Raw genomic sequence first — 10170 nt, forward strand, 5'->3', positions numbered from 1 at the left:
CCCAAGAACTGGTTGTGCTGATGTGTGAAATCCCCTTTCCGTTCCCATGCTCTGCCACAGCATGGCCTTAGATACCTGAGCCCCAGCAGGGATTTTGGTAGTGTTTCTTCTGCTAACATTCTCTGAAAGGAAAATATCAGAAAATTCAGGCCATAACAGCTCACAGATCACAGTGTTGTAGGAGCTTTAACATATTATGACAGAAATGCAAACAACATGCAGAAGACTTTTCTGTCTTGTCCAGGTCCATGAGATATCAAGAACCTCAGTTGTCCTGCTGTGCAGCTCCTGCCTAATGTAAAAAATTACTCAAAAACCAGAAAACATGCTACCATCTTCCAATTTCTACTATCACTACTTGCAGTATTCAGGACTGTCAAATGGGCAGTCCTGAAATTCTGAATTCTCTGCATTCTGAAGCTTTTGCTGTACAAATCCATGCAGGGTATGCCCAAAAGGACAAGGTGGATGTCAGTCACTCAGAAGCTGAGGTGCCGTTCTCTTGAGCCAGTGATGAGCTACGTGGTTGGTTTTTTAGGTGTTTCACCTGTGTGTCATGGGGGTAGCCTGTGAGGTCTGATGTAAGAGGTGTTCTTTAGGACAGGCTGAGAAGTCACCAGGGCCAGGGGCAATGTCACCTCTCCTAGCAGCAGAGCTGTTTGCCAGACAGCTGCTGCAGGAGGGAAGTCTCTGCCTGTGTGTGTAAGATGAGAAACAACCAGCACTGCAATCAAGTGGTTGTCCATCTCTTTACTAAGGAGGCAACTGGAAGAGTTCCCAGGAGAAAGGTGATACACGTCTCGACATCCTGGGAGGATGTCAGAGGAGGATGGCTGTGCTGTGGAAGGGAAGGGTGACCTAGCACCAGCACCAGGAAGAGACCAGAGCTGGTCTCTGAGCAAAGCTCTTTAAATACTGCCTCTGTCAGAGCTTCCTGATGGGTACAAACCATAGCATAGGAGCAGGAAGAGGCAGGAAGCCTCTCTGGTGGAACATTCGTGCAGGTTGTGACTCAGGCAAGCCTTTTGTACCTTCATTTCCATCTTTCATGAGTACAAGTCATGGAGCTCTCAGGTGCAAGAACAGATTATGAACACCTGGCTGTGCTTGTGCTGACTTTCACCCGGCTTGGGTGACTGCAGCATGAGGTGACTGGGAGCAATGGGCTATCCCAAACAGACCATGGCATTCCATCTCCAAAGACACAACAAAACCACATCAGAGGCTGAAGCACTGTAACACAGTGACCCAGCTCCCCTAGATACTCCTAGCCAAGGGCATGACACATGAGGTCAGCAAAGGTATCTCCTGGAGGCCTGGGTGTGGGTCTCCAGTATACAGCACAAGCTGGGGAATGTGTCCGCACACAGGCAGAGCCACAGGAGGGACATCAGAACTGTGAGTGAAAGCCAGGGAGACACAGTCTTCAAGGTCAGATGATGACCAGCTAGGATGTGTGGGTCTATATTTGGCAGTGATGCAATCAGCTGGAAGCATATACTCATTTTCCCTTGAACCGTAGGCAAGGCAACGGCTGCCAGAGCTCACATGAGCACTGTCAGTGACAGATATGTCAAACCACCTGACTCTCCCATGTTTCTGTTCTTTGATGCATTTTTGTTTCTCTTGGAAAAACACAAGTGGAGAATGGGTTATTTCCCTCCCCATATACAGTACCAAGCATGGCAAGAAATGGTGTGGTGTATCCACAATGTGAGGCAGAGGTTTCTTTTTCCAAAAAGGATTTCTTCATCAACCTGCAAAGCTTCAGTGTTGTCAGTCACAGCTGTTCTGCACACAGAAGCCAGTCTGAGGCCAGAATTCTATTGAGGATGAAGATGCAGGTAACAGTGTGTGACAAGCCAAAACTGAGCTACACAGCAGGAGAGCACGGAGCAAGGAATGCCTTACCCAGCCCTCCACTGCCCCTCTGCCACAGGAACCACAGCCCTGCAGATACACCTTCACCAATCTGTAAGTGATCAGTCCCACAAACAGCATCTTGTCCTAAACTCAGCCCTGCCTTCAGTCACAGCATCCAGAAAACAAAGGCCCTTCTTGAGCTGCTTAGCCAGAGCTCTTTCCTAGCCCTGATTTTAGCTGCCATCTACCCAGATCAGAGCATTTTCTTTAAAGCAGAGGCATGTGTTTCTCAGCATAGGACTGCTCTCCCATCTGTCTTTCATGCAGTTTAATTAAAATAATGTCACTAATGAAGGTCATCAAGCATCACTTATCACTTATCACCTCCTATAGTCAGACCGAACTGTCTAAATGCTGCACATTATGAAGATCAGTTGAGGGGGCAACAGGAAGGAGATGACCACAGAACCAGAAGAGTGTTCACACGCACTGCACAATGCTGGGGCAGAAATGTCCCTGACTTGCACCAAGCCAGAAATATGCTGAGCTGTGTCTGCTGGGGTCCCAAGGAGCCCCTCCCAGTGGGCATTGATCCTGCTGGCACAGGATCAGCTGATAGACTGGAGATCATAGGGATCAGCAGCCTCCATCCCCATGCAGTCCTGACGGATGTTTCTACCTCGCTTACTTCTGACAACAACCCACCTAAATCAAGAAGAAAATGAAACAGAGGAATGAACTGTGTTTGTGCAGTGTGGAGGGTTGGCCATGGGGAGCTTGGAGAGTGTCCTGTTTTGGTCTGGGGCTCACTGCAAGAAGAAGTGAGCACCAAGCTGCCTCTTGAAGCCAGTGGCAGGGACACACAGTGTTGGTCCCAGAGGGGACCTGGTAGCTCTGGAAAGCAGACTGAACTTTCTCATTTATCACATGTAGGAAACAGATAATTCATCAGCAGTGTGACCTTCTGAAATCCCCAATGTGGCTGGTCAGCTGTGAAGAGGAGGAAACCTCTGCAGTCAGAGCTCAGGTAGCAACTGCACATTTGGCAAAAAGTCTCCTCCTAAGAGCCCCCTAGAGAGATCATGATGGACAAACAAAGCTCAGAGGTGAACAGGGAGCCCATGGCAGCTGAACATCCCTCAGACCAGCAGCTGCACAATTGCTGTCCTCAGCCTCCTTGGCATTGTGGGCGCTGTGTTTACCCTGCAGAGAACCAAGACAGATGGCAATTTCATCAGCCCAGGAATGCACATGCCCTCTCAGCCCTTGGTCTCATGTTTCCTCTGCTCTCTCACTTTCCTTTCCTGCCCAACACACTCTCTAGTTTGTGTCTCTGTGGGGAAGAGGCCATATCTGTGGGGGAAGAGGCCATTTTGGTCCCCAGCCAAGCCACCTCTCTTAGCACAAGCAGAGCTGTCCAGTGTCTCCGAGCAGTACACACATATATCACCATGTCCCGGTCCAGCTGACATCACAATGTGTGTCCAATAGGTCAGCCCACAACAAGCCAAAAATAAGGACATAAGCATTATTTTTATTGGCTTTTCTCCACACAGTTGAATTGTGTTTGCTTCACTTTGAGTTTGTTTGCTTTAACTTATCCCTCATTACAAGAAAACATTGGCAAGAGAACTTCGAGCAGTCTCCTTAACAATGGCTGGGAGAAACCAGAGGCAAACAGCCTGTATAGTTCAATCTAAAACCTGCAACTTGGCTCAATATAATACAATCCATATTTCTATATCTATACCTGGTTTTAGCCACACAAGTGATTTTGAGTCATTATTTTCTGTATAGATTTAGCACATCTGGACAGGACTGGCCTTAAAAATCTTTGCTACAAGGTGCTGCCTGCGTTATATTTCCAGTGCAAAGCATTTGCCTGGTACCACCGAAGCATGCTTCAACTGCCAATATAAATGGAATCAAGCCAAGCCAAGCCAAAAAATTCTTCACTGAGTGGACTACACTTTTTTTCAGACCAGATGCACAGCAATAGCCCTGTAGAAATCACACTTTGCTCCCACCAACTCAAACCCCACTGCTGTTCCAGTGGGAGAAGAGGTTCTTGCCCTCATCCTTCCTTGGACCAACCATCTATTTGGATGGTCCCTTGTGCCCAGGATCAGAGCTCAGTGATGAGTGCTTATTCTCTCTGTGCACTGGAAAAGGGGCTGTTCTGCCTTTTTCAGAGCAGGACATGAAACACAGATGTGGCTGGCCCTAGGACTGGTCATGGTCTCACAGCTGGTTTTTGAGCCCTGGCCCAAAGGTCCCTGGGCACTCTTTGGCCAACAGACCAGCTTAGATTTTCAATCAGGCTAAAGCAACGAGTCTGGAAATGGAGCAAACTCTCCCACAACCCTCCCTTCTGATATCCACTATGCAACACCTGGGGCATTGTGATGCAAAAGGTGCCAGCAAGGAGATGCAAGATGCGACTTGGAAAGTCCCAGTATTGCATGTTGCTGGGGCATAGACATGGCAGAGAGCATCCCTGCGGGAATTCTGGGTCTCACATTCCTTCCCTGACCACCATGAATGGCTGGGTTTTGTTTGCTTTTTTCTTCAACTGTTGCAAAACTGATGTGGCAGGGACAGCAGTGCAAATGAGGAACAGACAGCTCATGAACAGTGCCAACTACTCTAATCACACTTCATGGATGGTTTCAGTTGTTCTGGACCATAGCCATTCCAGGACTCTGATCAGATGATGCTGTGACCATGCACTGCCACCACTCCTGTTCATCTCCTCTCCTCCCAGCACCTCTGTCATCATCCTTGACCAGACACATGATGGGATCTGTGTGAAAAATGAAGAGTCAGACTGGAAGAGCCATTCTTGCTCCAGCATGACAAAACACTATAGTAAAGCAGGGCCCCAATGCGCAGGAAGAATGATGCATTTGACTCCACTGATATCAGAAGGCTAATTAATTACTCTGTTATACTATATTATTCTATACTATATTGCACTACATCTAAACTGACACTGCACAAGCGCTCAACTGAACTGAACTGAACAAAATCTCGTGACTGTCATCTGACAGTCCCGACACACACACGTGGATGCAATTGGTCACCTCAGGTAAACAATCTCCAGAACACATTCCACATGAGCACAACAAGAGGAGCAGCAGTTGAGATAAGAATTGTTTCTTCTTTCTCTGAGGTTCCTCACTGTGTTTCCCAGAACATATTCTTGGGAAGTTGTGCCTTGCTTTTCTCTGTGAAGAGAAATGTGGACACAAAACACACCTCACTGCCCTTGCAGAAGGACCTAGAGATAATATTTGCCTTCTGCTCCTGCTGACCCACATGGCTCTGGTGCCAGTCTTCACCTTTAAAAACAGTCATATTCAGGAAATAACAGAAATTATGGACACAGGAATCAGAGAAGACATAAAGATCCTGCAATATCTTGTTAGTGCAGCAAGACCACAGCTCTGCCACCACAGGTCACTTCCCCCATACTTTCCCTGTTGCTCTGTGGATAACTCCAATTTTTCTCGTTTCTTGTGTTTCAGTTTCACTTTTCTATCTGAAAGTTTCCAGCCTCAAATAAAGTCAGTGAATTCTTACCATAGCATTTAACATAAAATTTTCCATTCTCCCTGACCATGTCTGTTTATGCTGCCAAGCTGAACCTGCAACTCAGTCAACACAGGTTAATTGGCCAAAAAATACAGAGCAACTATTTGTGCTGGGAAAAGACCAGGATATGGAAGGCTATTAGACCTTGAAACACTGTATTTTCCTACAGAAGATTAGGTCCAGGAAGTCCATGCTTTGAGGCAGAATTTTCTTCCTGGAACTCCTTGGTGTATTCCAGAAAAGTGTTGGTCTTGCTGAAGGCTGGATATCACAGCCCTAGAGGTTTTTACTTCATTTGTAAATTAGCTTTTGCAGGCTGGAACAAGCAAGTTTTTAACCACCTTACAGAAAGGAAGGGATGTAGAAAGGTCATTGTGTCCTTGGCCAAGGAGAACATCGCAGCCAAGCTGGGCTGGAGGAAATAACCCAAATTCCCACCCATGTCCCAGGACAGCTGTTCACCTCCACTCCTGCTCAGGTCCTCAGGGACCCATATAAGGAACTCTCTGCTGCTTTGGAACAATTTTGTTTCTGGCGGCTCCTGTAAATCTGGCAATTTAAATCACTTTCCTATATTCAAATTTGTCTGCATCTCACTCTGGAAGGCCTCTCTGGAACCCATGGGCTTTGCACTGCTGTAAGGCAACAGCAGTGGCCAGCCCCACACGGGACACACCAAGAGAGGGTGACTGTCACATGAACAGCAGCCCCAAACATGTGCACACCCTCCCACTCACAAATGGGTCATTTCCCCACCACAACAAAAATACTGGTTTTACCATTAAGTAACCCCAGAAAATAATCTGTTTTCCTCAGCTATCATCTGTGTCGTTTCCACAGACATGCTTACTCTCTGCCACAATGTTCCCCTCATACTGATTTCTGAATTTGAAAAAAAGCATCTACAGGATCTAAAGCTGAGGACCCTCTCTGTACTCACAGCTTTAGCTTCAGAGCCTATCTGCTTGAAACTGATGAGTGAACAACCTCCAGGGTCATCAAAAGGAAGGAGAAATGCCATTGTCATGGGTGCTGTGGGCTGTCCTCCAGACCACATCTGGGACTGGGACATCCCTGGCGTAAGGCAGCAGCCTCACCATCTGCTGCTCTGTGATTCTCATGAAACAAAATTCAAAACACTGGGCACTGCAAGGCGGGAACCTGCCCTGAGATGAAAAGCTCAAATGTAATTAGTGGAAGGAGAAAGAGGAGGTCTGTGATCCACTTGGACAGACAGGTGTCAAAGACTTAGGAAACCTGGCAGATCTGTCTCCTTTTGGAGCAGATTCAAGTGGGAAGGGCCTAAATCTGTTGGTGAGCCTTGGAGGGGCACAAAGCATCAGTATCCCCATTGCAGTGTGGCCCCATGCCCTGCTCCTTCGCTGGAGCAGGGACCAGCCAGCTCCCTCCAGAGCAGGGTGTGCAGGGTGGCAGGCACAGACCCTGCAGCAAGGGCAGCTCTTAGATGCCTTCAAATAACCTGGAAGACACCCACAGAGTCCAGGCCCCTGTGTCAGGTGTCACCAGCACCTGGCAGGCACCTTTCTGGACTGTCTCATGGTGATTCACCAGGAAAGAATCAGCCCAGCTTGGCACCTCAGCAACCCCCAGGGGTTCTGTGGGGAGAGCAAGGAAGCACAGGGGAGAGGCCGTAGCCTACTGAAGTTTCCAAAAGGCATTTCAAAAGTTCTTGCCACAGCCTCAGAGAGAAACTGGGGAGCAATAGGTGAGTGAGAGACTCTTACAAGGACAAGTAACAGCAAAGATGGGAAATATGGTGCAGTTTTCATATTGGAGGGCTGGTCTTCTCTGCTGGGTTGTGCTAGGATTTCTGCAGAAACCTGGGCAAGGTGGACAGGCAGGTGACAGCTGTCGCAGATGATACCAAATTGCTCATGGCAGTAAAGGTGACCTTATGATGCTTAGCAAACAGGTGTTCAAGTGGCACAGGAGATTATGTAAAGGGAAACAAATTCTTGTTTTACATACAAAACAGGGGAGCCAAATGAGACCCTGGGCATTAGGTAACATTTCTAGCTTTGTAGAAATGTTACCTAATGCAAGGAAAAGAGAAGAAACCTCAAATTAAATGTGAGGAGTTTCTAAAAGACGGAGGGAAGCAAACAAATCTGGAGCAGAAAATCATGTCATAACAAAAACCCATGGCAGCCCCAGCCCAGAAATTGTGCCATTTGGGTCCCTTCACCTTGAAGATGTGATAGCAGAGGAGAAAGTCCAGAGGCATGGCAGAGCTTCTGCCTGAGCAGGACAGGACTCCTCAGGCTGGAAATGGGCCAGCTGAGGATGGGAGGCTGCGGAATAGTGGAAGACTAAATAAGATGAAAAGAGGAAAACTGTCTCTTCCCATACAAGAGGTTTCAGATGAAGACAGTAGGTGCATAACCCAAAAACAGAAAACGGAAGCTTTTTTTGCACAAGGTGTAATTAGGCTGCAGCATCTCCTGCTGCAGGATGCTGTGGTTACCAAAAGCTCAGCCAAAAGCAGGAAACAGTCAGGGATGGAGAAGGGACAGAAGGAACAAAACAACATTGAGGGCTCTCAAATACAGACACTGCTCTGCTCAGAAAATGTGTAAGCTGAAAAGTGTTGGAGTATGGGAGAGTATAAGAGGGTGGATTATGCCTCTCCCACCACTCCAGCTATCTCTGGGCACCTATTCTTGACACTGGCATGGAGAGGATGCTGGGCTGGTTGGCTTGAGCCATGCTGCCATCCTGCACCCTCTCCCAGATGCCCAAAATGTTTGAGATTTGCAGATTGGGTCATTTGGCTCCATACTATTTGAAATTTGTGTTTATTTAAATAATTTTGGTGTAGTGCCCAGAGATCCAAGAGAAGCAGTGAGTGACACTGTGAAAGGTCACCCTCAGATATTGCCAAACTTCATTTTCAATTCTAAAAGCAGTGTAAGAAGTCACATTGGTAAATCAGTCTTCCCATATTTCTTCACCAAAATTGTCTTCTGTTCCCTTTCTTCTTGTCACCCAGTAGAAAAACAAAACAAAGCTGCTGCTATGTTAAATATAGAAAATGTCTTTACAAGAGACATTTTCCTTTATAAATTCCATAAATTGCATTTATTAATTCCAGTCAACTTTACCTCCTAAAAAACTCCCATATCTTTTGCTCTGGACTTAATGGGAGCCTGGAGCTCTGCCTCATGTCCTTGTGTGCAGCTGGGACATGTGTTTATTCTTCAATCATGTCAACAAGAACAAACATTCCAAGCAAGCACCACTTCTTGGTTCAATGACTTGAGAAAGCAGGGCCTTGTGGGAAATTCCAGCCTTGCCACAGCCTCTTGGGAGGCCTTGCTTCCCAGGAAGCAATACAAAAATGTAGGTCCTTGATGCCAGCATGCCTCAGACTGGGAAGGACCATTCAGTGACACAAGGAAATTCCTATCCTTCTATTCTGCTCTTATCTGATCCCTGGTAGGGACTTTGTCTGTCCCACATGGTGCGGGGTAAAGAAAAAGATTCCTGCCTTTGAGGAGATGCAAACCCCTCTAGTCTGTCATGTTTTCCCTCTCTTTGTTTGCCCTTTCTCTTAGTACAACAGGTCAATGTTACAAAATTACAGATGTGTCCTTCAGCCCAGCCCTCTGCTCCATCCACCTCCCTGTTGCACCATGCTTGGGAAGAAACTTGCCAAAAAGCCCACAGAGCCCTCATGTCCTGCTTATTTTCAGTCAGGTGAGAAGTGATGCTCCCTTACATTACATTACAAATACTCACACAAGCTGTAAGTCAGTTTGGCCTGACCCTGGGGCTCACCACTGCTGTAAGGGGGCTCTGGAGGCTCCACTCCACCTTCCCATTCAAAACAGGACTACTGCCAACACTAGCTCAGGTCATCCTGTGTCTTTGCCTAGAGAAGTCTTGAGCAACCTTTAGGCAGAAAGTCTGCCACCTCTCTGGGCTGAATCCTCTCCTAGGGAAGAAGTTTTTCCTTGATGTTGAACCTGAACTTTCTGAACTACAGCCTGTGCCCATTTTCCCTTGGTGTATCACCTGCTGATACTGAGAAAATTTTGACTCAGTAACCATCGTAACCACCTTTCATGTGGGTTGCTGTCAAATTGTCCTTTGCCTTCCTTTCTGCCAGGTTAAGTAAGCCCAGCTTCTGCGACCTCTGTTCACAGTCTAGACCTACCCGCTGCACCCTTTACTGACCACACATTCATTACTGGGATTTGTCTCTCCTGAACACAGGCGTGGAGTGGAGACTTCAGTGGAGATCCTTGTGGCCAACAACAGTGCCTTCCTCAAGGCTGTTACAGGACAGGCTGGCCTTGTATCCAAGACCCCTGGCATCAGCTGTGAGCACAGCCCTGGGGGAGGTGCTGGAGGTGTCAGCCCAGGCTCGGGAACAGCCTTTGCTCTTGGTATCAAAGTCTCAGCACATCAGTGCCCTGACTGTGCTGGCAGAGCTTGGCAGTCCCAGGAGAACTTGGCCAGCACAGGAATTGTCCCCAGCTCTTACTTATGGCCAGGAGAGAGAGGCACCCATCTTTACCCAGTCTGAGGCGAAAGGGAAATTTCACCAGTGCTGAAATCATAGCAGCCCAGCATTGTGCAAAACATTTGAGGCTAACATAAACATCTCTGCTTTTATGAAACTAGAAATCAGATGGCATCTAAATGAACCCAGGGTGCTGTTTCTCCAGTGCAGTGTCATAAACACTGGTG

The sequence above is a fragment of the Pyrgilauda ruficollis genome, unplaced genomic scaffold (genome assembly GCF_017590135.1).
Source record: "Pyrgilauda ruficollis isolate IOZ18807 unplaced genomic scaffold, ASM1759013v1 scaffold38, whole genome shotgun sequence".
Taxonomy (NCBI): Eukaryota; Metazoa; Chordata; class Aves; order Passeriformes; family Passeridae; genus Pyrgilauda; species Pyrgilauda ruficollis.